Source organism: Oryzias latipes, chromosome 4, assembly GCF_053564925.1.
Source record: "Oryzias latipes strain Hd-rR chromosome 4, Olatipes_Hd-rR_3.1".
Taxonomy (NCBI): Eukaryota; Metazoa; Chordata; class Actinopteri; order Beloniformes; family Adrianichthyidae; genus Oryzias; species Oryzias latipes.
In genome coordinates, this window is record NC_136240.1 from 19,427,021 (window position 1) to 19,452,837 (window position 25,817).

At 40.7% G+C, this 25,817-nt stretch overlaps 1 protein-coding gene and 1 long non-coding RNA gene across 2 annotated transcripts in view; one reads left to right on the top strand and one right to left on the bottom strand.

The window, feature by feature from the left end:
• Positions 1-2,195: 2,195 nt before the first annotated feature.
• dmrt2b (doublesex and mab-3 related transcription factor 2b) overlaps positions 2,196-25,817 on the top strand; it is a 34,529-nt gene continuing 10,907 nt past the window's right edge. The window contains exon 1 of the mRNA XM_078946024.1: positions 2,196-2,309. The gene's annotated coding sequence lies outside the window, so the exon portion shown is untranslated. The remainder of the gene's footprint in view (positions 2,310-25,817) is intronic.
• Positions 22,122-25,817, bottom strand: part of LOC144991891 (uncharacterized) — a 69,475-nt gene continuing 65,779 nt past the window's right edge. Inside the window, exon 7 of the long non-coding RNA XR_013655554.1 lies at positions 22,122-23,919. This is a non-coding gene — a long non-coding RNA (uncharacterized LOC144991891). The remainder of the gene's footprint in view (positions 23,920-25,817) is intronic.

Sequence of the window (25,817 nt, forward strand, 5' to 3'; positions counted from 1 at the left end):
TGCACATCGAGACACTGAAATTTTTGCCCTTTCCTCCTTGCAAAACAGCTCGAGCTCAGTGAGTGTTGATGGAGACCGTTTGTATACAGCAGTTTTCAGTTCTTTCCACAGTATATCGATTGGATTCAGGTCTGGACTTTGACTTGGCCATTCTAACACCTGGATATGTTTATTTGTGAACAATTACATTGTAGATTTTGCTTTATGTTTTGGATCATTGTCTTGTTGGAAGACAAATCTCCGTCCCAGTCTCAGGTCTTTTGCAGACTCCATCAGGTTTTCTTCCAGAATAGTCCTGTATTTGGCTCCATCCATCTTCCCATCAATTCTAACCATCCTCCCCGTCTCTGCTGAAGAAAAGCACGGTTCAACCATGATGCTGCCACCACCATGTTTGACTGTGGGGATGGTGTGTTCAGGGTGATGAGCTGTGTTACTTTTACGCCAAACATAACGTTTTGTTGTTGTTTTATCTGACCAGAGCACCTTCTTCCACATGTTTGGTGTGTCTCTCAGGTGGCTTGTGGCAAACTTTAGCAACACTTTTTATGATCTTTAAGAGATGGCTTTTTCTTGCCACTCTTCCACAAAGGCCATGTTTGTGCAGTATACGACTGATGGTTGTAGTATGGATAGACTCTCCCACCTCAGCTGTAGATCTCTGCAGTTCATCCAGAGTAATCATGGGCCTCTTGGCTGCATCTCTGATCAGTTTTCTCCTTGTTTGAGCTGAATGTTTAGACGGACGTCTTTGTAGATATGCAGTGGTCTGATACTCCTTCCATTTTTATTTTTATCGCTTGCACAGTGCTCCTTGGGATCTTTAAAGATTAGGAAATCTTTATGAGTCCAAATCAGGCTTTAAACTTCTCCACAACAGTGTCTCGGGCCTGGCTGGTGTGTTTCTTGTTCTTCATGATGCTCTCTGGATTTTAAACAGACCTCTGAGACTAAAACAGGGCAGGTCCATTTATACGGAGACTTGATTACATGCAGGTGGATTGTATTTATAATCATTAGTCATTTAGGTCAACAATGGATCTTTCAGAGATCCTCACTGAACATCTGGAGAGAGTTTGCTGCACTGAAAGTAAAGGGGCAGAATAATTTTCCCTGTCCAGTATTTCTGTTCTTTATTTGTTAAAAAAAGTTTGAAATACCCAATAAATTTCGTTCCACTTCATGATTGTGTCCCACTTGTTCATTCTTCCCAAAAAAATATATTTTTATATATTTATATTTAAAGGCTGAAATGTGGCAAAAAGTTTGAAAAGTTCAAGGGGGCTGAATACTTTCACAGTGCACTGTATGTGTATTTTACTGGATTCTGATTGGACTTTGCAATATCAAAGTTGGTGCAAATATCATAGTGATAACCGGCCGTAGTGCTGAGGTAAAGTGGCTGACCTTAGATTGGAAGTTTGTTACCCGCCTTGCCTGTCATGTTTTAAGGTGTCTGTGGGCAAGACACTGAACCTCACATTGCTCCTGGTGGTTGAGGTTGATGCCAGTGTGAATTTGTGCATGGAAGGGGGGGGATGGAACGGTGACTGTAAAGCGCTTTGGGCTTTAAAGTAAGGTAGAAAATGGCTGTATAAGCTTTTTACCATTAGATGCAGCTGTTGGGCCACAGCTCTGGTGTGGCCACGTGACCTCTCCCCAATCCAGAAAGTAAAGAGGAGGAGTGATAAAAGGCAGTGCCAACAAGGTGAGAGATGGAGCAGGTGCAGCTGGTGTTCAGGGAAGCCACCACAACAGCAGGCCTCCTGGTCAAAGGCTGGAGACCGGAGGCTGGAGACAACCATGGAGGCTCAGGTCCAGGGCTGGTGCCTCTCTCACTTCTCTTTTGTTTTTATAAACTCTGGCTGGGAAAGCACAGCCTTTGAGCGGAACGTGCGGAAAGTAGAGCTAGACTACTTTTACAAGAAATGAAAAGGAATTGTGGCTTATTTTCTGTGGATCTTATTTTGGCCATGATTCCTCCCCAAAATAAAAGCACTGGCGTGATTGAGGATCTATTTTTTAGATCTCAGAGTATTTTGATCCTTTAATTAACCATTTTGCTTCACTACATTTAAGCTACTGTGGGATCCTCACACCAAAGAGAGAGTCCACTTGTTTTTTTTCACAAATAAAATTGAATTGAACAATAAGTGTAAAGCATGGTCAACACTTACAACAAAATATATATTTTTTCAACAGACCTCAAGACCCAACAGACCCTCAACTCTTTCTAGATAAATGGTCCCAGCAACAGCACTGACTGACTAACATTTTGAGAGGGAGTGAACCGAATGTTGTAGATCCAGGTAGGTGATGATCAGGACAAAGTTGTGCACACCCCATATCTCCCATGTTGCTACGTTTTTGTTTTTCTGGTTCTGTCTTAAACCATAAGGCAGAGACTTCTACAACCCCAACAAACTCTTGGCAGTACTCTGGGCATGTACTCATCCAGCAAAGCACCAATCAATGCATTAAAATGATATTTGTCATCTGTTGTAGTAGTTGTACACTGGACAGACCATCTCTGGTGAGCCACATCACCGTCGGCAGGCCTTTTTCATCTGTGGTTCATCACCCAGCCCGGGGCAAAAATTCAAACTGTGCATGAAATTCATCCAAGCTAATTTGCCCTCATATCTAGGGGGTTCTCATTATAGTGGGAAGAAAAACACAAACAATTTGCCGTGCTCATTGTTTCTGCATTTGGAAGGCACGGGATCTTTGAAGTAGCAGCCATTTTAGCCATGTCCCTCCTCTGTCCCACTATCAGCCAGCTTGGTAAGCTCCTTCCAATTCGTCTTCTTTCTCCCACCCAATTCTGTTAGAAATCATGGTCCAAAAAGGCCACGGTCCCAGCAACAAGCCACATTACAGCTAAAATGAGTCAATGTAGAGTAAACTAAAACTTGGATGTCGTAGAACAAAACACTTAACTTATGATAGTAATAAACACATGGATAACCTTTATACATACATATACACTTCATAAATAATTGTGTATACACTACTGTATATTAAGCTGTACGAGTGACCATGGGACAAAGGTCACTGATGAAACAATGGCGTCGACAGGCCTTCCAGCAAGAGACTGTGCCCATGAAAACTTAAGCTGTGATCTAGGTGTTTATAATTGAAATAAATCTTGTGCACCTTTTACCACAGATTAATCCTCATTGAACTCTGAAATCACTACATCACTCACAGTGTTTATTATTTTTTTTTTGCATATATTAATTTCCTATATTCAGGTAAACCAAAGAATCATGCATAGAATTGTTGCACAATCTTTATTTTTTGGTTTAAATTTGATTTTAAATGAATGATAGTTTAGACACTCAATTAAAATGTAAAGAATTGTGGTTTATTACTACTTTGAGCATTTGTGTTACTCATTTTTACAAGCAGCCATCCACAAATATTCTATAAAATTTGTGTTGACAACTCATCACAAAAGCTACGTTCACACTGGACATTTGAAGTCCATTCAAGGACCTGTATTTAGCGCATTCTTGAATGTTTAGCCCACAGTGTCCACATTGGACAAGCAGGAAGAGATTCTTCTTTTCTACTGTTTACCAGTGCAAAAATTCGAAGCGGTGCAAAACTTGCTCCTGTTTTTTTTTTCTTTAACGGCTCTTTTCTGTTTCATGAAAGACTTGGTGTCATATAATTCTGGCCGGGCACAAACTGCAATAATTAATTTCTCCTCCGTGATCAATTTCCAAAATGGTTGGCACTTCTGTGAAATAAAGGGGACGTCATGCATTTGTCACTACCAAATCTGAGTCCCTGATAAAGACTTCCTTATCTATGTGAACACGAGAATTATGGTCGCGGAAGCCTGAAATGCACATATATGGCCGTTTACATAGACTTTTCTTGGAAGTGGTAGCTTGAATGCACTTTGCCGAAGGGCGGTACAGTGATCCCTCGCTGTAACGCGGTTTACTTTTCACGGTTTTGCTACTTCACGGATTTGCATAGTGCATTGTGTTCTGCATTCTGATTGGCTAAAAAGTCACTCCGCTTCTTCTCTACCTGTGCGTCAATAACGTTGCAGTTTAATATGTACACGTACGTAAAACAGCTTGCCAAATTTACATTACACACGTGCAAATTCTCTTGCAATTTCGAGTTTCTCTAAAACCCATAGAAAAAACAGCGACAACAACTGCCTATCACTATGTTCTCCTCCCAAACAAACACAGCTGCACCGCAGGCTTCAAAAGGAGAAAACACTGCAGAGCAGAGTCAGGATGCAGCGGCTCAGTCTGTAGAGCAGTGAAATACACCTGCGTCACTATTTGTTCCACTGTACTTTGTATTTTTTTCATAATCGTTTTAAATTTTCTCCCGTTTAATCCAATTAATCTGGTCGCGGTGGCGGGGCTCATCTCCGCAATTTGAAGCCTTCTGTTCACATTGATGATTAAAATTGTTATTTGACAGTACAGTACAGAAGTTATTTGTTGAAAAAAACGTTTCGAAGGTACTTTTATTTGTGAAACAAATGCTTGAGCCTGTAAAATGGTTTGTTCTTTCTTTTCAATGTATAATAGAGTTTTTAATTGTATAATACTTGTTAAAAAAATAGAGGTTTCTACTTCACGGATTTTGCCTATCACGGGTTCTTTTTGGAACGGAACCCCTGCAAAAAACAAGGGTTTACTGTATATCGTAGCTTAAGGCTTAAGTTGGCCTAACAAGTTCAAACTTCCCGGACACACCAATGGTTGCGTCTTTGTTTGTAGGCATCACCCAAAGATTCAATATATGAGATATTCAGGGAGTGACCATTGTATTGACCACCCAGTCAACAGCCTCAGGAGTTCTTTAATCTGCTTAACTTTAGTTCTGCCATAACTCTGTGCTTTTCTCTCGATTTGGTGTCATAAGTTGCACAAATCGGTGTTGTTAGCTGGTCTTGCCAGCATGCTACATGCTTGTGGCAAATATCCAATAGCAATGGTGACACTCCATCACTGCCCCAGCCTTGCATGGCCTTTGTCAAGTCACAGTCTCCAGCACGTTTGGTGCTTCTTAGTTAACATGAAGTTCGGGAACAAAACTAAGGGGCTTAGTTTTAGGAAGAAAAAGTACAAAATGACAGCATTTCTTTTCTAAAAGTGGGAAGGGTAAATAGTTATTTTGAATGCATTTATTTTGTCAATTTTTGTTGCATCTTTGTTTAAACACATTTGTCAAACTCAGTCTGATACCATGTACAACTCTTAACTGTAGTTGTTGAACTGAACGTTCATTGAAAAAGTGTTACATCAAAACTGCTCCACACTTTGTGGTTCTAAATGATGCCTCTACAGCCGTGAGCTTGCGGCTTTACACACAAAAAGCGGTCAAACTGCTGGATGAGCACTGCTGTAATGCTGGATCAGTGGCAGCCCCTGCTGAAGTCTTTTTGGGTGACAGAACACACACTCAGCACATATCAAGACATGAAAAAAGCACACACAAACACATCAAGATATAAATATACACATATATACACGTGTATTCATTTGTGTAGGTCCTTGAAGCATCTTGATGGTTTTTTTATGACACGAAGAAACTCGCTTTATCAGCCATTTGTATTTGTGGCTCAGAGTGGAAAATGAAAGGCTGTGATTGCTGTAAATGATCACTTTGATGCCCTCATCAGAGAACACACACACACACACGCACGCACGCACGAACGCACGCACGCACACACACACACCCTTTGCACTGTGCATGCAGAATAAATATAGATCCAACCTGACATGTTTGCGTCTTGCAGTTGTCTGACCCCCTTTTCCCAGTAAATGATGCTGCAGATCCTGACAGCATGCCTGCGTGAATGACATGTGCAGTGAGGCCCTGAGGTTCCCGCTCAGCCTCGTCTCTTCTCACATCTATGTAGCTCCCCACGAGGTGATGTTTGTGTGTGTTGTGCATTTGTTCACATGCCCTGGTGGCGTTCTGTATGCTGCTCGGAGTACGCCTCTCTTCACTGTGCTTTGGAGAAACTAGAACAAATTGTTTGGGGACATCGTCAGCGTGGGGAGCCGGCTGGCAGACTCTGTGAACCAGAACATTTTTACACTTCATTTCTTTGGTTTTTTGCTGACTTTGAAGGGACCCTCTAAGCATAGATCGATTTGTGAATAAACCGATCTTTGTTTGTCACGCTCACGCGCCTCAGCATTCACCAATGAATGACATTTACCTGAGCAGATGACCTCTGTATTCACAGGCTCACACCACATCTTTCAGAACTGAAGACACTTTCAGATTTTGTGCCAGAAATCCTAAATGAGCATATGCAAAAATAAAAGAGTCATTTACTATTTCGTAAAGAGCCAAGTTTTGTTACATATTTTAGTTGAAAGAGTGGGAATGTCTAACTCACAAATTCAGTGGACCTGGCCAAAACCATCAGTATTTTTTCAACATTCCTGCCAATCAGATCCAGAGATTATTACGGTCATAATGATTCATTCTTAAAGTGGTGGATTAACTCAAGTTTATTTTATTATAATTTTTCTTTTATCTTTAATCAAACTAATTGAAGCTTTATTCAAAGAACACTTACTCGGTTTAAAATGAATATAACGTCCCTGTTCCTCTATTATATTATTCCCTAGATCTCTCTTTTCATTCAGTGAAAACTTTTAAAATGCAACCAAATCTTTTGGTTTTGAGATAAACATTTGTGTTAATTGACTACAACATGTCTCCATTCCATTTAAAATTTGAAGCATGATCTTTCTAAACATCGCTTCTCTTTCCTTCATGTTCAGTGTTGTAAAATAAGTCATATTTCACATTAATGACATAGGGACCAGAATGTCAGCCCACTAACAGACTGATTAAGCCATTAAGGCTACATATGTCAAGTCTGAAGCAGACCAAAGGACTTCCTTCTCATCTCTCTCAGCTCTCTCCAGTTTGCTTTTTTTCTGTTTAACTTTTGGATAATTTGATCTCTTTCTGATCTTGACCTTGCCCTACTAATGAGTGCACAAAATGCACTCCAGTTCAAAGTACAGCTAAATGGTTTATGGCCAGTTCAACAGTATCAGTTGTGTTATTTTTCCATATTTTTCCTCATCTGGAATTTTAAATTTTTTAAAAGCTATAGTTTATTTCATCTTATTCTAATTTTTAACATGTTTACAATTATTTTACCAAAAAGAAAAGTGTGAATATAATCATGCATCCCATGACTAAATAAAGAAATTCTCACGAAAAATATTTCCTAGATAAAAATATTATAGCTAAGAAAGAGTTTTTCCTTTAAAAAATAAACCTTGAAAAAATGTAACAAAAACAAAAACATTAGGTAAACACTAATCTGAAGTGTAATTTTCACAAAAAGTTACTCGAGTAAATGAACTGGTAAATGTAACTGATTAGAACTTTCTTCGACAGCCACTAGAAGAAAACTCAGGCTGCAGCAGCAGAGCCAACAAACACGATCGCTGCGTCTTTGATAGAACCGTTTCTGTCATGTGCGTTCAAACTGTCCTCTCAGACAAGCGTGCACCTCTGCCAATGCTTCATCTTGTCTCAACAGAACTCATATCTGTTCATGATTAAAAACTATGCATTTAAAGCCTCACCAAGCTTGTTTTCCATCTTTGACTGGCACTTTTCCTGCCTTATCCTTCATACTTAAGGTCAAGCAGTTTAGTTGGACTCAGGAAACAACTTTTTTATCATTCCACAGATTTTCATGCTGCAGTTAGTTTTCCTATTCCTTAAATCTGCCTTTAAAATGACCTCCAATAATTTTTTTCTGGTTTTGGAACAATTTCAAGATGTACGTTTTCAGTTTCAAAACATTTTCAGTTTCAAAACATGTGCTGAAGGTGAATTCAACAATGACGTGATGGGAAATTCAGCAGTCTCAGACTGCGGCCACAGCTTTAGCCACATTTCATGTGAGACGACTGTTTTGGATGTGAAGGGGAATAAAATGCCTGAGGGAAGTCACAATTTCAGTTATAGTAAATAAAAAAAAAAATCACAAATAAACTGATGTTCATAAATCTTATACCCCTTTGAGGGCTGTTGGAAACCAGAAATTAAAACATTTCCACTTCAAAAGTGGTCTGCAGTGTGTTTATGCATGAAGCGGGAGTGTGGAAATATAAGCAACGTTAGAAAAAGATGAATTAAACTTTGTAGACATAAAGAGATTTAAAAAAAAAGACGAAAAAAGCTTCTTTCCTGTTGAGCGATACTTACCTTTATACTAGCATAGAAAGTTAAGTCATGGTCAAGACAGTATGCTTGCTGATATTGAGTCAAAGTCAAAGGGTGATTTTAAACATGTGGTGAGCTGAAGGAGACTTTTATCCACAGCATTGCTAATTGTGCAAATTGTAACTTCCAAGCATGGAAATGGACTGTATTTGTTGGTTGCAGTCAACCCTGGGGCCATAAGAAGCTGTTCCAATAGGGAGACAGATGAGCACATGTCCTTGCACTCTGATTAAAGTGTTTGCATGTGACAGTTTAGGATCAGACCTGAGCCATAACAATCAGTTACTACAGAATCTAAAACTTTATGGGTTTTCTTATTAAGAACAGGATTCGTAAGTGACACCAATAAAAATGCAGTGTTTTAGGGAGGGCTTTTGTTTTACAATGTTTGTCTCATTTAATTTTACCGTTTTATTTTAGTTTAGTTTTTAGTTTTGAGCTGTCAAATGGAAATTTGCATAAAAAAGCAGCCATACAAGACATTGGATTGAGACAAAGATGCAAACACATGATTGTGTCTATTGAGGTGCCTCTACAAACAGCAAAACTGAATTGTTTTGCACACTGTCTGCACTGTGTGCAATGAAAGAAAAAAAAGAGACACAGTAAAATGTCATGTGCTCATGTTCCAGTGAGAATCTATTTTGTCCAATTTGACTTTGAAAATGTCCTGCTCTGTGAAACCTTTTCATAAAATTGCAAATGTATCCGTGTCACATGTTGCAAGATTCTGACACCCCTCGAGCCAATGGGAGACCAACGTATGCTAATGGCTACTTAGACAGCCTGTCAGTTATCCAGTGGGCCTGAAACTCATTTGCATAATTTTCAAATTGAATCCTGCCAGCTGTCGCAGGAAAACATTTGGCAGCAAAAGCAGAGTTTGAGTTTTGCATGTCGTATGGTCTTTTTCTCCCCTTGTTCTCCAGGTTTTTTTAAAACTCCTTTTAGCTGTGTATCTTGTGTTTTTTTTGAATTTGCACTCACATGAGTGAATATGCATCTGTGTACCCATGTGCACAACCCAGAGACTAGAAGCTGGTAATTTGTGAAGTAGATACTAAAAACCATGGTGTCCGACAGGCCTGAGTGGACTCCATTTTCTCTGCCTTGTTACACAGACTAAACACAGTGTAAAAATTACACCGATTCTCATGCACGACCTGTTCCTGACTGACTAAAAGGACGACAGGAGGCAGCAAAGTAAAGCTGAACAAACAAATTGTCACACGTTGACATGTCTGTGGGGTTTGGTGTACTTTTATGTGTTTTTAATTTTACCATCTGTCTCATCATGTTGCAGAAGATGCCTGCAGATGCAAATGCGGTTGGTTTTTTAAATGACAAGTGTAATAAAAAAGTTCCCACCAGCTTTTAACAACATCAGTCTTTCTCTGTGACCCCAAAACTAATGAGACTCTGAAATGTAGTGTTAACCCTATATGACCATTGGTATCATGCTTGAAACACCCATTTCTGAGACCCCAATCTACTTGGTATGATCCAAACTTTCCTTAAACACCCATTGTTTATCATTTGATCCATGTTTTCTGCCTTGTAGTTCATCCTCATTTCACCAGGGGCAGTAGAAGGGCTTTTTCTGCGAAATCTCTAAAACCATTTTGGCGGGAAAAAGTTGAGCTAATTTCTAAAAAGGTTATAGTGAGACTAACTTATTTAGTGTTATTTGTTTTTAAATCACTAGTTGTATTGAAAGAATGCAAATTTGACTGCCAAACTTCCAACAGTGGCCGAGCCTGGTCGGGCCATGTTTACAACACCCCTTGTGGGCCCCCCTTTTTCCCCGGGGTGCTCCCCTCCAGGGTGGGGGTGGCTGGCCCCTGCCTTGCTCCTCCCTGGACCAACCGTGGGCCGGGTGGGTGGCTGCCTGGAGCGTGGAGCGGGTCTCCCTTGGGGGGTCCTGACTCGTACCTGGGGTTGGGGCAGGGGGATGCCCGGAACTCCTGGGTGGTGATGGGGTGCTCGTCTGGGGTTGTGGGTGCCCTTCTTGGGTGGGGCCCTGCGTTGGGCTCTGCCAACGCAGGGAATAACATAAACACTCACCTGAGCACAGGTGTTAGCTCACCTTTGCACTCATAGTTTGCATGATTGAATGAATGAAAGATCTCACACTAGTTGGTTTAAAGGCATAAAAAGAAAAAAATAAATAAAAATTTGACTGATAAATTAATTACACCATGTCAAAAATGTGTGGAGGAAATTTGAGACAGTGGGTAAATAAGGTGCTTTTAGCTTTTTAAACTAACACAAAATCACGCAATTTATCATAATTGATAAGATCTACATTTTATAAAAAAGGGACATTTTGTTTATTTTTTGTGGATTTCAAAGGATTTAATATTAAAAATCCAAATTAAAAAAATAAAATGAAAGTAGCATTTAAAAACCTGTAAAAATGTTCCCCAAAAAGTACAGCAATAGTAGGTCGGCATGAACAAAACACATGTCAAGTTGTTTTGGAACCATATATATTTACAGGGTTCCCCCCAAACAGGATCTGTCAAAAAAACAAAAAAAACAAAAGCACAAAGGCTTAAGGCCTAAAGGCTTGCATAAGATACATAATTAATTTTGTATTATTTCATCAAATACTTGCAGAATGTTTTGTAACAAACCACAAAGAATGAATAAATCATTTCAAGAGAATATCAACCTTTTTTCATTGTCCTCTCTAGCCCATAAAGGCGCGGATGACAATTTTTTTTCATCATTCTAGCCGCTTCCGCTGCAACTTTTAACATCACGGCCACTTTAGCCAGCAGCTGCTTCAGATTCTTGTCATGGATCATCACTAAACACAATCAGCTCAGTGTTGTGCAGCAGACTGCAGCAGTAGGTAAGGCTGCTCACTTACTTCATGTTTGCAAAAGACTTTATCTGCAGGAATGTGTTTGGTAGCTCCTCACATCACACCAACAGAACTTTGATAAGATATTGTGCGTCTCTTGACTGAAACGCCTTTTGATCTAATAAGTATGACTCACTGGTTACACCTTAATAAACCCTTTTCCTCTCAGTTGGTTCCGCTGCATACTCAGCTCTAAACACAGCAAGATCCAATGTTGATGTTTTTCAAACATTTGAGTGCACCTAAAATGAGTTTTAGTGGGTCCTCTGCTCCGTTTCGGTCACAAATCCCAACCCTTATTTATATGAGTGAAAGCAGGAAACTGCCAGACGTATAGCAAATGAGGAAGTTCATCACTGGGAATAATGTCAGCAGTCAATCTCAGGTTTTACCTCTGAAAATGGCACACAGCTTTCCCTCCCTGCAGACTTTTTTTTTTCATTTGTTCAGTGTTTCAGTTCTGTGATTCCAGTCTCCACGCCAACATACTTGAGGGGAGTTGAATTTAGAGATTGTCCTTGGTGGGTAATCTGCAGAACTTGCATCATTGTGTGTTAGAACTAAAGTGACAACCCAGCCTATGTGGTGCCATCACAGAAGTCACACATTTCTGGTTGCAGTCAGAACTGTCTTTTTGTGTTCTTGTTGACCTTAATGTTTCCTACCTCTGGTACTGCAATGATTTTTAGGACCTGGTTACCTCTACAAACTCTTTTACTTTTGGTTGTTTTTTTGGAAGCAATAATGAATTTGGTGAACTCTGTGATCAGCTTTTGGTCTCCTTAGATTTTAAAGTATCTTAGCTTTATTGGATTGTTATTTTGCTGAAATCTAATCTAAAAGTAAAACCACTCCACAATGTTTAGGGAGACAAACCTAAACTGTATCAGATTAGTCTTATGAAGTCCTCAAAGTCAGCAATAATCTAAGTTGAAACTTAAAAATAGCAACTTTAAAATTCTTGTAATCCTTTAAAAAAAAAAAATCACAATAAAATTAATTTTAGAGGCAACAAAACACAGCTGTTCTGTTAGTCGTTTTGAAAGCACCTCACCCTTTATGATGCAGTAAAAACTTAATTATGTTAAGATGGCCCTAACTGCTGCTCTTCAAAGTCATAGTTTTACATCTTTACAGTTGTGTTTGTTTACAAATTACAGAATTTCAATAGTTTATTGTCTATTATAATATTAAGTATGGCTGCACGGTGGCGCAGTGGTTAGCACTCTTGCCTCACAGCAAGAAGGCCTCCGGTTCAAGTCCCGGCTGGGGGATGTGAAAAACTACATCAATGGGGGACCTTTCTGTGTGGAGTTTGCATGTTCTCCCCGTGCATGCGTGGGTTCTCTCCGGGGTCTCCGGCTTCCTCCCACCGTCCAAAAACATGCTTCATAGGTTAATTGGCAACTCTAAATTATCCCTAGGTGTGAGAATGAGAGTGAATGGGTGTGTGTTTGTGGACATTCTACCCTGCGACAGACTGGCGACCTGTTCAGGGCATCCCCTGCCTTCGCCCACAAGTGGCCGGGATAGGCTCCGGCATCCCCGTGACCCCGAAAGGGAAAAAGCGGTTAAGAAAATGAATGAATGAATGAATATTAAGTATCCCTTTAAATAAAACTTTATTTCAAATGTAACATAAGTCCAATTTATCAAAGCCAAGTCTGCTGAATGTTTATGAACAGAATAAACCATTCATCTTCAATTTATTCGCTATTTATAATTTTAGACATTTTTTGCAACATTTGTAAATCAATATGCATTAAGAAAGCTTCAGTATTAATCTTTCAAATCAAAAAAATGATTTGAGGTTTGCTTAGAAGCAATTTGCAGTTGATTTTTTTTTTTTAATTGCACACGGGGAAAAAATAAAATAAATAATCGCACCGGTCTGAATCCCAAATGTCTCCGTAAACTGTTAACAATCCGAACATGACACTAAGATTCGTGTGAGAACCTAATCTTAACAACTGCCCGTACTTGAAATGATCATGGCGCTTGTTCTGATTCAGACTCCGTGTTAAATAGTCATTATCGTGCATTATAATTTATCACACACAGAGTGACACACGCTGTCACAAATAATAGCCTGCCACATCTCTCTTCGTAAGAGATAAAAGAAATCACATCTGTCAACTCTCAGGAAGGGCGGCATTCTTTGTAGGACTGTAGGAGACCGGTCTGTGGGAGGAGCTTAAAACGTTGATGAATAAACCCAAACATGACAAATGGGCAACGGAAGAGAAAAGCCTGACCAGGTTAAACTGAGGACCAGACGCTTCAACATGCCAAGGGTAATCATTGCAGGGGAAAGAGATGACCAATTGAAAACATGAACCAGGTGTGTGGTGACAAGGGGAGCGCAGAGCATGACATAAAACAAAGCATGACTAATCAAAACTCACAACATCTCCCTCAACAGGGCTGAAAAGCGTTATTAAAATGCTAATGCCTGACAGATTAGCATTCACGGGTTGGATTTGTTTTCCAATGTTCATTTTCCAGCCAGAACATTTCACACAAAGCAACAAAAAGGAAGAAGCTACTGACGGACCGCTGTTTCCTCTTAGACTGGCTTCATATGAAAAACACAGACGTTTAAAAAAAAACATACTTTAAATTTGCCTGCTGATGTACTACTGCACCTATTTCATCTGAGCACATCCCTCAGAAGGTCAGGGGTCAGTTTCATTTGAATAAAATTGAGTTCCCTGGCTGTTTTAAAGTCTATTATCAGCATAAATGCTTGTGCAGACTGGCATAATCACTGGGATATGAAGAGGAAGAGCCCAACTAAATTATCTTTTGCTCCAACTGAAGTACAAAGGAAGTCAGAAGCAAAACATCTGTTTCTCCCTTTGAAAATAACTTGCAGAAGCTAGTTGGATTTGAATTGGATTAAAATTGATCAATATTGTAAAAAAAGTTCTCCAACAAAGTTATCAAAATCTTTTAAACTCCTTATAACGACTTAAAGTGTCATGATGAAATTATTTTCTTTGATCATACTGGATTATCTGGAACTGTGGAAGAGATTTTGATGTTTTTTTCCCCCCCCAGGTTTCATCAAAGGTTTTCATATACTAGAATATCAAAGAAAATATGGCATAAAAGTTTCTTTTTTTTTTTTTTTTTTTTTTTTTTTTTTTTTTTTTTTTTTTTTTTTTTTCCTTTTTACCTTGTCCTGTCCAACAGCTGGGCAAACAGATGAGAGCTGAGGGCCTCTTGTGTTGGACATATTTTACTTTAACAAGAGGGGTTATTAATCTTCAGACAAACCAAAGGTATGTCTGAATAAACCCCTTTTGTAATTGAGGCCAAACTTTATTAATTTCAAACATGTTTGAAGATCTTTGGTGTTGGACCGGACGGAAAAGGAAAGAGGGGAAGAAGAGAGAGGGACGTTAGAAAGAGGGGGGGAAGGAGGGTGATAGTAGGAGGGGAAGGGGGATAAGACCATGAAGCAGCATAGAGCAACAAGTTTACTGGTTGTTAATCACCATGGTAAGGCTCAAATGCAGTACAAAAAGGGCGGAGCCTGTCCACACACACACCCAAGTGTCAAACACACCTGCTAGTTGCAAAAATGTCCATCTGTCGACATGTACACAAAACAGATAGTGCTCACACGCATACTTATGCCTTAAAACCAACTAGTGAAACATTTCAGTCATTCAGTCACGCAAACCGCCAGTGCAAAGGTGAGCCAACACCCGTGCTCAGGTGAGTGCTCATGTTCTTCTAATATGGATGGTGGAATGTGTAAAGAAGGAAGGAGAGCGCCCAGCCATCCCCACCCCAAGACCCCCACCGCAGCAGCAGCGGCAGCCGGAATCCCCCCCACGCCACACGGAAACCGGCAGGGAACAACCGCCGCCCGGGCGACCAAGCCCGCCACCCAGGCCAGGGCCAGCAGGACCGCCGCAAGGCCCCCCAGAGCCAGAGAGCAGGGAGGCACAGAGGGAAAGAGAGGGCCGCCCCAGCCCAACCAGGAGAACAGTCCCCCCGCCGCGCCGGGAGAGCCCAACGCAGGGCCCCACCGGAGAGGGACGCCCACAGCCCCAGACGAGCACCCCACCACCACCCAGGAGTTCCGGGCATCCCCCCGCCCCAACCCCAGGTACGAGCCAGGACCCCCCAAGGGAGACCCGCCCCGCACTCCAGGCAGCCATCCGCCCGGCCCACGGTTGGTCCAGGGAGGAGCAAGGCAGGGGCCCGCCGCCCCCGCCCAGGAGGGGGGAACCCCGGGGAAAAAAGAGGGCCCACAAGGGGTGTTGTAAATATGGCCCGACCAGGCTCGGCCACAGTTGGAAGTTAGGCGGGGCCCAGCGCTCAGGAGCAAGGACCAGAACCCACCCCCCAGGGACACCAACACCCCCGGCTCAGATGTAATGTGAACCCCCCCACCGCGCGGAGAGAGCACCGCCGGGCCCAGGAAGCCGGCCCCCCGGGGACACGGCCGCCGCTGCAAAGGGGCCCGTACCCCCCACCAGGGAAGAGGCAGGGGACAGATGGTCCTAGGTCCCACCTTCCTTGTAAAATGTGTGTGCGTATATGTGTGTTTAAGAGGGTGTGTGTGTGCATGTGTGTGTGTTTATGTTGGGATGTATATATTGAGGGGGGAGGGGTGTGTGTACTAAGGGGGGTGCAGTTAAAATTGGCGGGTAGGGCACTAAGGGGACATCTCCTGATTACTCACAGTGATGTCCCCTCACCCTCCCCACCAAGGGGCCCTAAATGTCTAAGGTGCGGTTAAAATTGGCGGGTAGGGTGCTAGGAGGACATCTGCTGCTTGCTGGCAGTGATGTCCAAGCACCCCCCCTACCAAGGGCCCTACATGTCTAAGGTGCAAATAAAACCGAAAGAGGGGGGGACCACTCCATACGGCAACCATAGGAGGGGGGGCCACTGCCTAGTAAACCCCCCCCCCCAAGGCTCATCGCAGGCTAATCCCCCCACCCCCTCACCCTATTATGAGGTTATATGAGGAAGGGGGTAAGTTGGGGACAGCTGGTAGACTGTCCCCCGGTGGTCAAACAGCTGTCCCCCGCCCCCCCCCCCAGCAAGGGGGCCAGGCCCACCCAGCCCAGGGGCCCCACCCCCGGAGGCGCCGACACCCCAGGCCCAGCACCACCCACCCCACACAGAGGGAGAGGAGCCAGAAAGCGCCGGCCCCCCCCCGGAGCAGGCCCAGGCCCCCACCCCCAAACGCCGGCCCTAGAAGAGCTCTGGTCAGGCCTCGACGGGACCGAGGCAGCCAGCCGGCCGGGGAAACCGCCGATGGCCTCAGCGGAGACCCAGACCCGTCAACCCCCCCTGCCCCGTACCAATAGTGCCCCCCCCCCCTCCCCCAGAATGCCCCCCCACAGGACAGGGCCGACAAGACCCCCCACCCCACCCCACCCCAGACCCCGCAGCCGAAGCGGATGACACCCAGAGCGCCCGGGGGCCCCAAGAGGGTTGTCCCGTCCCGCCCCAGAGCCAGGGAAGGGCTGATCCCAGCCCCAGGCGTAGATGGGAAGCCCATCCAGTGCCGCTGGGCCCCCCCCCCCGAGCAGCGCCCCCCGCCAACCCCCCCCAGCACAGGCAAAGGGACCACCCCCCCAAGCCAAGCCAGAACACCCCCCCCCCCCCCCCACGCACCCCCACACCCAAGCCCAGAGGACCACGCAGCGCCCCAGCCCGCCCCACCCCGGCGCCGGACCCGACCCCCCGACCAACGGAGCCCCCACCACCCCCCGCCAGGCACCGGAGGCCCCGGCCCCCACCCCAGCCCACGGCAGAAGGGCAAGGAGCAGCGACGACCAGGCCCCCCCATCCCCTAAGTCATGGAGTCAGCTATGGGAGACCAGAGAGACCGAATTCTTCCAAAGTTACTTGAACCTTGGGCTGACATTTTTTCCAAGCTGATCTGATCAAGCAGCAGATTTCTGTGTTGACTTATATTTATATTTTTCTTGCTTTTCCAATTTGTTAAAATAGTTTTTTTAGCAATGCAAAGAGTTATGAAAATGATAGAGCCTAATCCTCCTTCTACATCGATGGCACTCATGTCACCAAGCACACAAAGTGACGGTGAAGCTGTGATCGAAACCTTAAGCCAGACTGATAAATCGGCACATACCTGCTGCCAGAGAGCCTGGACAGGAGTGCAGAACCACAGTGCATGCATGTAATTGTCGGGTAGATTACTGTCACAGTGCTGACAAATGTCTGAGTTGCTGAGACCCATCTTGAACATCCTCTGTCCAGTGTAGTAAATTCTGTGAAGGGTTTTAAAATGGATTAGCTGCAGATTTGGACTTTTTGTCAGTTTAAAGGTGTTTAGACAAAGTTCTGACCAAAAGCTTTCATCTGTGCTGATGCTCAAATCCGCATCCCATTTTGTTGTCGGAAGTGAAATGTTATTATCTAAATTACATAAAAGTTTGTATATTTTGGAGAGAGTTTTATTCATTGAGAAATTGATCAGAGTGGTAACTACATCTGGTAGCTTTAAATCGTTGTCTCTATATTTAAATTTTTTAGTAATACTTGATTTAAGTTGCTGATATTCCAAGAAGTTATTTATTCCATGTTTGTCTTGAAGTTCCTGGGGAGTTATGAATCTTCTATCAATAATTACGTGCTCTAGTTGTTTTATGCCCCCTGCTTGCCAAGCTGGGAAGTGGATAATTTTTTTGTTTATGAGGATGTCTGGGTTGTTCCAGATGGGTGTCATTTTGCACGGTTGAATTGATGATTTTGATATTTTGAGAAATTCCCACCAGGCTGTTAAAGTGGCGTTTATATTAATAGTTTTGAAACAATCCTGTTTTTTAACTGTTTGGCTAATAAATGGAAGATCTGACAGGTTGATCTTTCCACATAACGCCTGTTCCAAGTCTAACCATGAGTTGGTTTCTGGATTATTTTTTAACCATTTTAAGATGTATTGTAATCTAATTGCAAGAAAGTAATTGTGGAAGTTAGGTAATTCTAATCCTCCACAGCTTTTTGCAGATTTTAAAGTTTTTAGACTAATTCTTGCAGGTTTATTGTTCCATAAAAAGCTTGATATGGATGAGTCTAATGTTTTGAACCATTTTAGTGGCGGTTGTGTGGGAATCATTGAAAAGAGATAATTAACTTTGGGTAAGATTTTCATTTTTACCGTGGCTACCTTGCCCATAAGGGACAGAGGCAGGTTGGTCCAGCGTGTTAGATCGTCCTGTATGTTTTTCAGTAATGGGGTGTAGTTTAGCTGCACCAGTTCTGATAGTTTGGGGGAAAAATTGATACCTAGATATTTGATATTTCCTGATTTAACTGGTATTGTGAGTCTTTGCTCCGCATTATTGTTCAGTGGTAATAAAACAGACTTATTCCAATTAATGGAATAGTCTGATATAGAGGAGAATTCATTAATGATTGTTGCCGTTTCATTTACAGAATGTAAATTACTTAAAAACAGTAATATGTCATCTGCATAGAGACTAATTTTATGATGGCTGTGTTTAGTTTTGATTCCTTTAATGCTTTCATTCTGTCTTATTGCTGCAGCTAAAGGCTCAATGAATATAGCAAAAAGAGAAGGAGAGAGTGGGCAGCCCTGTCTGGTTCCTCTTCCGAGAAAAAACCTGTTTGAAGTCTGTTTATTAGTTCTAACTGATGCATTGGGGTTGTGATATAATATTTTGATCCATTTGATGAATGCTTCTCCAAAACCAAACTTATGGAGGGCGGCAATAAGGAACTTCCAGTTTACTCTGTCAAAAGCTTTTTCAGCATCCAGTGATAGTATGGACATTTCCTGGTTGTTAATGGTGGCAAAATCTATTATATTAACAAGTCTTCGGAGATTGTCATCCGAGTGTCTGCCTTTGATAAATCCAGTTTGGTCGAAGTCAATTATGTGAGGAGTGATTTTTTCTATTCTCTGTGCTAGTGCTTTGCAGATAATTTTTACGTCTGCATTGATTAGAGAAATAGGGCGGTAGCTTGAAGGACTATTGGGATCTTTGTCTGGTTTTAGAAGAAGAATTATGTTGGCTGAGTTCATGTTATGTGGCATTGATTGGCTCTCATTAATAGATGTGACAGTTTTATAAAATGTTGGTGCCAGTTGTTCCCAGAATTCTTTATAAAACTCAGCAGGAAAGCCGTCAGGCCCTGGTGCTTTACCATTGGGCATAAGTAACAGAGCTTCATGAAGTTCAGACGGCGAGAGCGGAGAATCTAAGTTTGTGATTTGATCCTCATTTAGCCTGGGTAGGTTTACATTATTAAGAAATGAGTCAATACTTTGCTCTGACGGATTGATCTGTGGTGTGTACAAGTTTTTATAAAAGTTTTCAAATGCGTTATTAATTTTGACCGGGTCATGAGTGATATTTCCTGTTTGGTCCGTAATAGAGGTGATTGATGATTTTTCTCTATTAATTTTAAGCTGATTAGCCAGAAATTTGCCAGATTTATTAGAGTTTTCAAATCTTTCAAGTCGTAGCCTTTGTATTTGAAATTGTGTTTGTTTATTAATGATGTCATTTAACTGCAGCTTTAAATTTTTCAGATCTCCCAGAATAAAAGTTTCTAAAAACCACCAGAATCGTTGATAAACGTTGGAAAGAAGTCAGTGGAGTGAAGCGCTGCACTTCTTGCCTTTTCTCCTTCTGATTAGGTTTTGATTTTGTTCTGAAAATTGTCCATAAATTTAGGTAGGTAGGTAAAAGAAAAATTGTATTCTTGGTTTTTTTTGTTGTTGTAATAAATAACCATATAATACCAGATGTCTTATTTCAAAGTAACTTTTTTTAGAACTGAAACCTTGACAAAATTCTGTTTTTCTGTTCTGATCATTTTGAAAGTTTATGGTTTTTTGTTCAAAAAAATATTTTTTTCACATATTGTCAATTTTTGCTATTGTAAGAGGGAAAGTTGGAAAATAAAGCAACTTTTCACAACTTCTTTTTAATTAATGATTATGTTCATTTACTTCAACACATCTATATATTCTCTACTGAGAGCAAAGGAAGAAACCTGGGCCAATGGGAGTCCAGTTTTTACTCAGGCTAAGTTGTATGACTGATGTGAGACGCTGCATAAACCATGAGTCTGGATTTTTGAGCACCAGCTGAAAACAAGAAAACAAAGTCTCGGAAAATGAGCTGAACTGTTTCTTCAGGAGAGTTCCTGAGACAATGTCAGGCATGAAATGGGGCTGAGTGCATGTGAGATAAATCTTCCATCATTTATGTATGAAAATACTTCAACCTGTAAATGCTGTGTGCAGACTATTTGTTGGTGTGCGTGTGAATGTGAGATCTAAGTTATGCAATTTACTTATGACACTTGTGTTATGACTCTGTATTATTGACTCCCCCCCTCCCCATATTTCCCCCATCTTAAACCCTTCTTCCCCTCTCTAACATCCCACTCTTTCCTTATCCTCTCTTTTTGCAACCGGTCCAACAAGGAATGTATATAAATACAATTATTATGAATAAAGCTTAGCCTAAAATAAAAAAAGGGGTATATACAAATATACACTGTTTGTCTGAAGATCGATGAACCCCTATTGTAACAGCAAAACCTGTCCAACACAAAAGGCCTTCAGTTCTGATCTGCTTGCTCAGCTGTTGGACAGGAAAAGGTAGAGAGAAAAAAGACATGAAATGGGTGATTTTAATCTAATCTTACTTTGTAATTTCATTTCATCTGTGCACTCCGACCTTGTGATAAATTTTCATCACACCCCGTGGCATGATTGATTCTGATCTTTAACGAGGAGCCTCTTGATTGGAGATAATTTATTGTTACCATGAATAAAAAATAGGGAAACCTTAAAGGCTTTGCCTCTTTTGTCTCGGGGCTTTGGATTTAAAATAAAATACTTAAATATGAATAAAAAAAGAGCTGTTTTAGGTCTTTAGAACTCTGTCCTCTGCTTGGGTCTTTTCTGTCTCCAAAGAAAGGCTTTGATGCAGGGTTTACAAAACTGCAGGTAACAAAACACAATGCACTGTTGTGTTGAACAACTATTCGTAAGAAATGTTTTATTTAAATAAGTTGATTTTCAGTCAAGTTCTGTTTGTGATCAAAATGAAATGGTCCTGATAGATGAGGAGGATGAGTCCAAAGTGTTCCAGTGTGACCAGTCGTTTTAACAATTCGATTCCCATCATTATTTGCTGATAGGGTTCATAGTCGAAAATTGGTTCATTTTGAACGATTCGATTCACTGACCTAAAACAGAACATCTTTAACCAAAATTTCTACTAGTGGGATTCAGACATAAATACGTGGGCACTGAACAGTGCAGGTGAAGATTTCCAGATTTCTTTAATTTCTTTCAGGATAATCAAATTTAAATGAAATACAAATATATAAATATAAAACAAACATTTAAGTAAACAAGAAGTTATGGCAAATCCATTAACATTTTAGTTTTATAAAATTCAGCCCCCTGTTGTTTTTCCACATTAAAATAGTTTAAAATACAAAATTACCATCATATGTCTGCTGTGACTTGATAATTTTTTGGCTATACTGTACTACTATATAGCTGCACTAAAGGAAGACTACAGAACAAAGGAGCAGCTTGATGTTCTTGTAACTACATTTATGCAGAAGAAGGTCCACTGTAGGCTTGTGACTGAAACAGTGATGAAGAATTTAAACAATCTCTGCAGACGCTGAAGGTGAACTCCAAGTTCAAAGTACATCAGTGTCAGTTTCTTGATTCAAAGTGGAGTTTGAGCTAGAAGGCCAATGAGGACACCACTCCTCTATGCAAATGACAAAAAGGATCTTTAAAAAACAGTTAAAGGTTGTCATTTTTTTTGAATGCTTCTTTTAAATATTAAATTATACTAAAATTCAATTCAGATGTAAAGTCTGATTTTGACTTGTGGATTTTTTATTTATTTTTGTCCCCCAAAAAAATGATGTTTGTCTGTTCAGGCTTTTCTTCAGTGACAGCTGAAACAGTGTCGTGCCAACTATATAGACCAAGTGTGTGTGTGTGTTTTTTGGGTTCAAGCACTAAAGCTAAAGCTTTCAAATGTCGGAGGATGCCACAAATGTACGCCTCATAGCTTCCATTTCCTTACTGCCATGTCTCCTCTTCCCTTCCTTCCCTCTGTGGTTCATTCTCCTTCCATATGGGCGTTGGTGCGGCATCATTATCCAGGCGGAGGCAGCCATCCGGCTGGACAACTCAACAATTAGCAGAAGAATAAGTGTTGAAATGTATTTCTGTATTCTAATGTGCTTTCCAGCAGCCAGTAGATTCTGATTACAGTACACATATTTTAAACTGTTATTGCAACTTACTTAAATCCATTTGGGCAAAACTGAATTTCTTTATTCTCTTTGCACTCATCGGTGCCACAGCATGGGGCCAGCTCCTTTACTGAGCTTTGAAAATTCTGACAGACGAGTAAGGAAAGCTAATTTGATTCATGGGTAGGTTTAATGGAAGACACAGTGAAGTGTGAAAGCATCTATAATATATCTGAGTCTCCGCCATACATAGATGTCATAAAAAGAGAGCAGAAACGTGGAGATGGTATACTTTACCGGCTTAAAGAAGAGACAGCAACAGAAGGAGCTTCAAAGCATATAGGAAAAATACAAAACAAGAAACAAAAGGGAATGTCTAGGAATGAAAACTTTTTAAGTTTAAAAACAGATTTGCAGTTTTCCCAAAGTCTGCACAGCTCTCCATCATGTTTTCCATGAAATCCCATGATATTAGCAGCCATTTACCGTTGCTCCCTGGTGCCCACAGACGACCAAGAATAATCTCACACTTTGTCATAATGATCTGATTTGCATTCCAAAGTATCTCCTAGAAGCCTCCAGAAGTTCTGCTCCATTCACTCTAAGCAAAACCCAAAGGTTTCCTTCCTTACAGCAAAAAAGTAAAATCTTTTTTTCTATTTTTGCCGTTTGAGCAAAAAACAACAACAAAAAAAGCCATTTAACTAATTGGGTAGTATTTGTTCTTTTTTTATTAAACTGCTTTATTTGTTAATTAGCTCAAGTGTGGACAAATCACCTGCAAAAAACAGAAGCATCTGTAAATATTTCACAAGATATTAAAAAACGTTTTGACCGGGTTCCTTGGTGTCCCAAAATATCAAAGAAAAGCAGTTTAATTTAAAGTTTATTCACCTGGAAGTTCATTATGCAAAATAATTACACAATGAAGAGTCTTTTGGTTTGTGCGTCTGAAGGGATATTGCTTTCCACACCCATGGGGAGATCTTTATTTGGAAAGACAGAGGAGCCAATAAACTTGAAGAAACATCCAATCTGATTTGGAAGGTGGAAGCAGCGACTAAATTGGGTGGCTCTTTCGCTCGTGATATTGCACACGACTGCGCGGCAAACGGGATGGCTGTGGATGTGAACGCCTGTAAGATGCTGGGGTGTTGACAGAAGGCAAAGATAAAACGATAGATGAAGAGATGAAAGGAAAATCTGACCTGCGGGGTCATCCATAGAAGGTTTAGATGCATTTGTGAACAGAGTGGAGCTGTTTCTGCATTATTTAAAGGCTCTCATTAACCTGAGCTGGAAACAGACTCAATCAATACTCGGTGTGGTACACAGAGCTTTTCAAGAGGCTGTAACTGCTCCCTGTGCGGATGCCAAAGTGAGGATGAAATATGACTGCAAAGGGGGGTTAAATCCATGCAGAGATAAAGCAGGGCTGTCTGGATCAGAGTTCACCTGCCTGACACTGACATGGCCCACAAAGAAAGCATTGATTCAGATCTGAAGGTGGGATGCAGCCTGGTCTTTAGGTGTCCAAACTGTAAAACAAAACAAAATAAAATGAAGTAAAATAAAATAATCAATGAAAACACCAACAAATATATAAAGAATAAAAAAAAAATTAAGAAATAAATATTCAAATAAATAATAGAATCATAAACATAAAAAATAATACCGGTAATAATAGAAAATACAAACTAAATTAAACAAATTAAATATAAATATAAAAGTTTCCACACTGGACTTTGATTAGAGCCCTTTAAAGGAAAAAAATAATATTACAACTAAAAAGGGACCAGGAAAAAATATGAATGTTGGCATAACAGAAAGAAACCGACTGATTTAGGTTCAAACACAGGATTAAACACCTGCATTTTCACCCTTCAAAAGGGAAAATTTCCTTCAGAGGACCTTTTTGTAATGTTGTTTAGATGAAGTTAAACATATTTTACCACAAAATGATCAATTCAGAGTCCTAGAAATGAAAACTTGTCTCAGTCAATTTGATGTATTTTAGGAAAGCCATAGTTATAGGAGGAGTTTCTAATAAAACGGCTAAAATCTGACTGGAATAAAGGAAGAACAAAGAAAGGATGGATAAAAAAGGCACATAAAAAAGGGAACTTTTTGCCATCATCAAGTTTGTCTCTAGCCATCAAACAAATCATAAACTAGATGAAGTTGGACAAAATAAATAAAAATCCTCTTTTGAATGTATCCGACTATTCCCTTGTAAAACAAACACTCGTGTACAGCCTCAGGACTCACTTTTCTGGAAGATGTATAAAACATATTTCAACCTAAAGAAGTACGTTAAACTTAATAATATTCGCTCCAACATCAAATGAAGCCTGCTTGCTTCAGATCTCAGACTATTTCTGGTCTGATGAATTCACTGCTGCGCTGTTTGATTGCATCTGGCTGGATGTTCGTGTCTGGGTCCCCCACAACCGTGCAAAAATACCCGCGCTTCCCAAAGAGATGAATCAGCTGCAGCCTATCGCTCAGATCAGGCACAATATTCTCACAAACTCTGGTGACAGCTCTTAGGATTTCTGCTCCTTGACATACCAGACACCATAAAAGTGGTTAAAAAACGTAAATTGACTAGTTTTTATTGGTATTTTTGACCACCCTAAAAGCAGCTCTTTAAAAACATGTAGATTCTAATTTTCTTTTTTGTTTTGTCATGCAGACATTTAAAAAAGACAACTAAGGGCCAAATGAAACTGAAGAAGAAACCAGATCATCACCTAGTTTTTTTTTGCTTCTGCTTTTTTTTTGTTGTCTGTAATTTTATGTAGATTTCTAAAAGGATATATTACTATTTAATTATTATTTTTGTTTTTTTAATTGTTGTAATCCTTAATATGTTATTGCATTAAATACCATAACTACATCAAATCATTTAAGGTGAGATTGAAATATAATCTAAAAAAGTTAGATGCTATATTTTGATTTCAAAGCTTCTTTGTGTTCCCAAAATCCTACTCCATCTCATTCCTTGTATGTACAAATAAGCCTTTTTGAGTGTTTGAATATATCTTTTTCTTTTTGTAACAGAATTTAATACTTGTAAAAATAGGCGACTGAATAAAATAAAAAAAGCAGGCGTTTCACACGACATTATCAGATTTTGTGTTGTAGCCCTGCACATGAAAGTAATAAAGCCCCCAAAAGGGCGTAGCTGTTTATACCGTTATTTATTAAAGCTGGTTTTTGTTCCATCTGAGGAAGGTTGACAGCTCAAAAGCTCTCTGGGGTGCAGGTTAAACCTCTCAGGGAAAAAATGCTGTCAGCTTAACAGTCCTGTCTCCAAACTGATAACAGCCAGAGCGTCTCTTTGCTCGTTTGGGAGCAGGCAGTTAAAGCCGCTAAAGTCTTTGTGAAGGCCAGAGTCTTTCTGTTTTTCCCTTTTGAAGTGAATTAACATTCA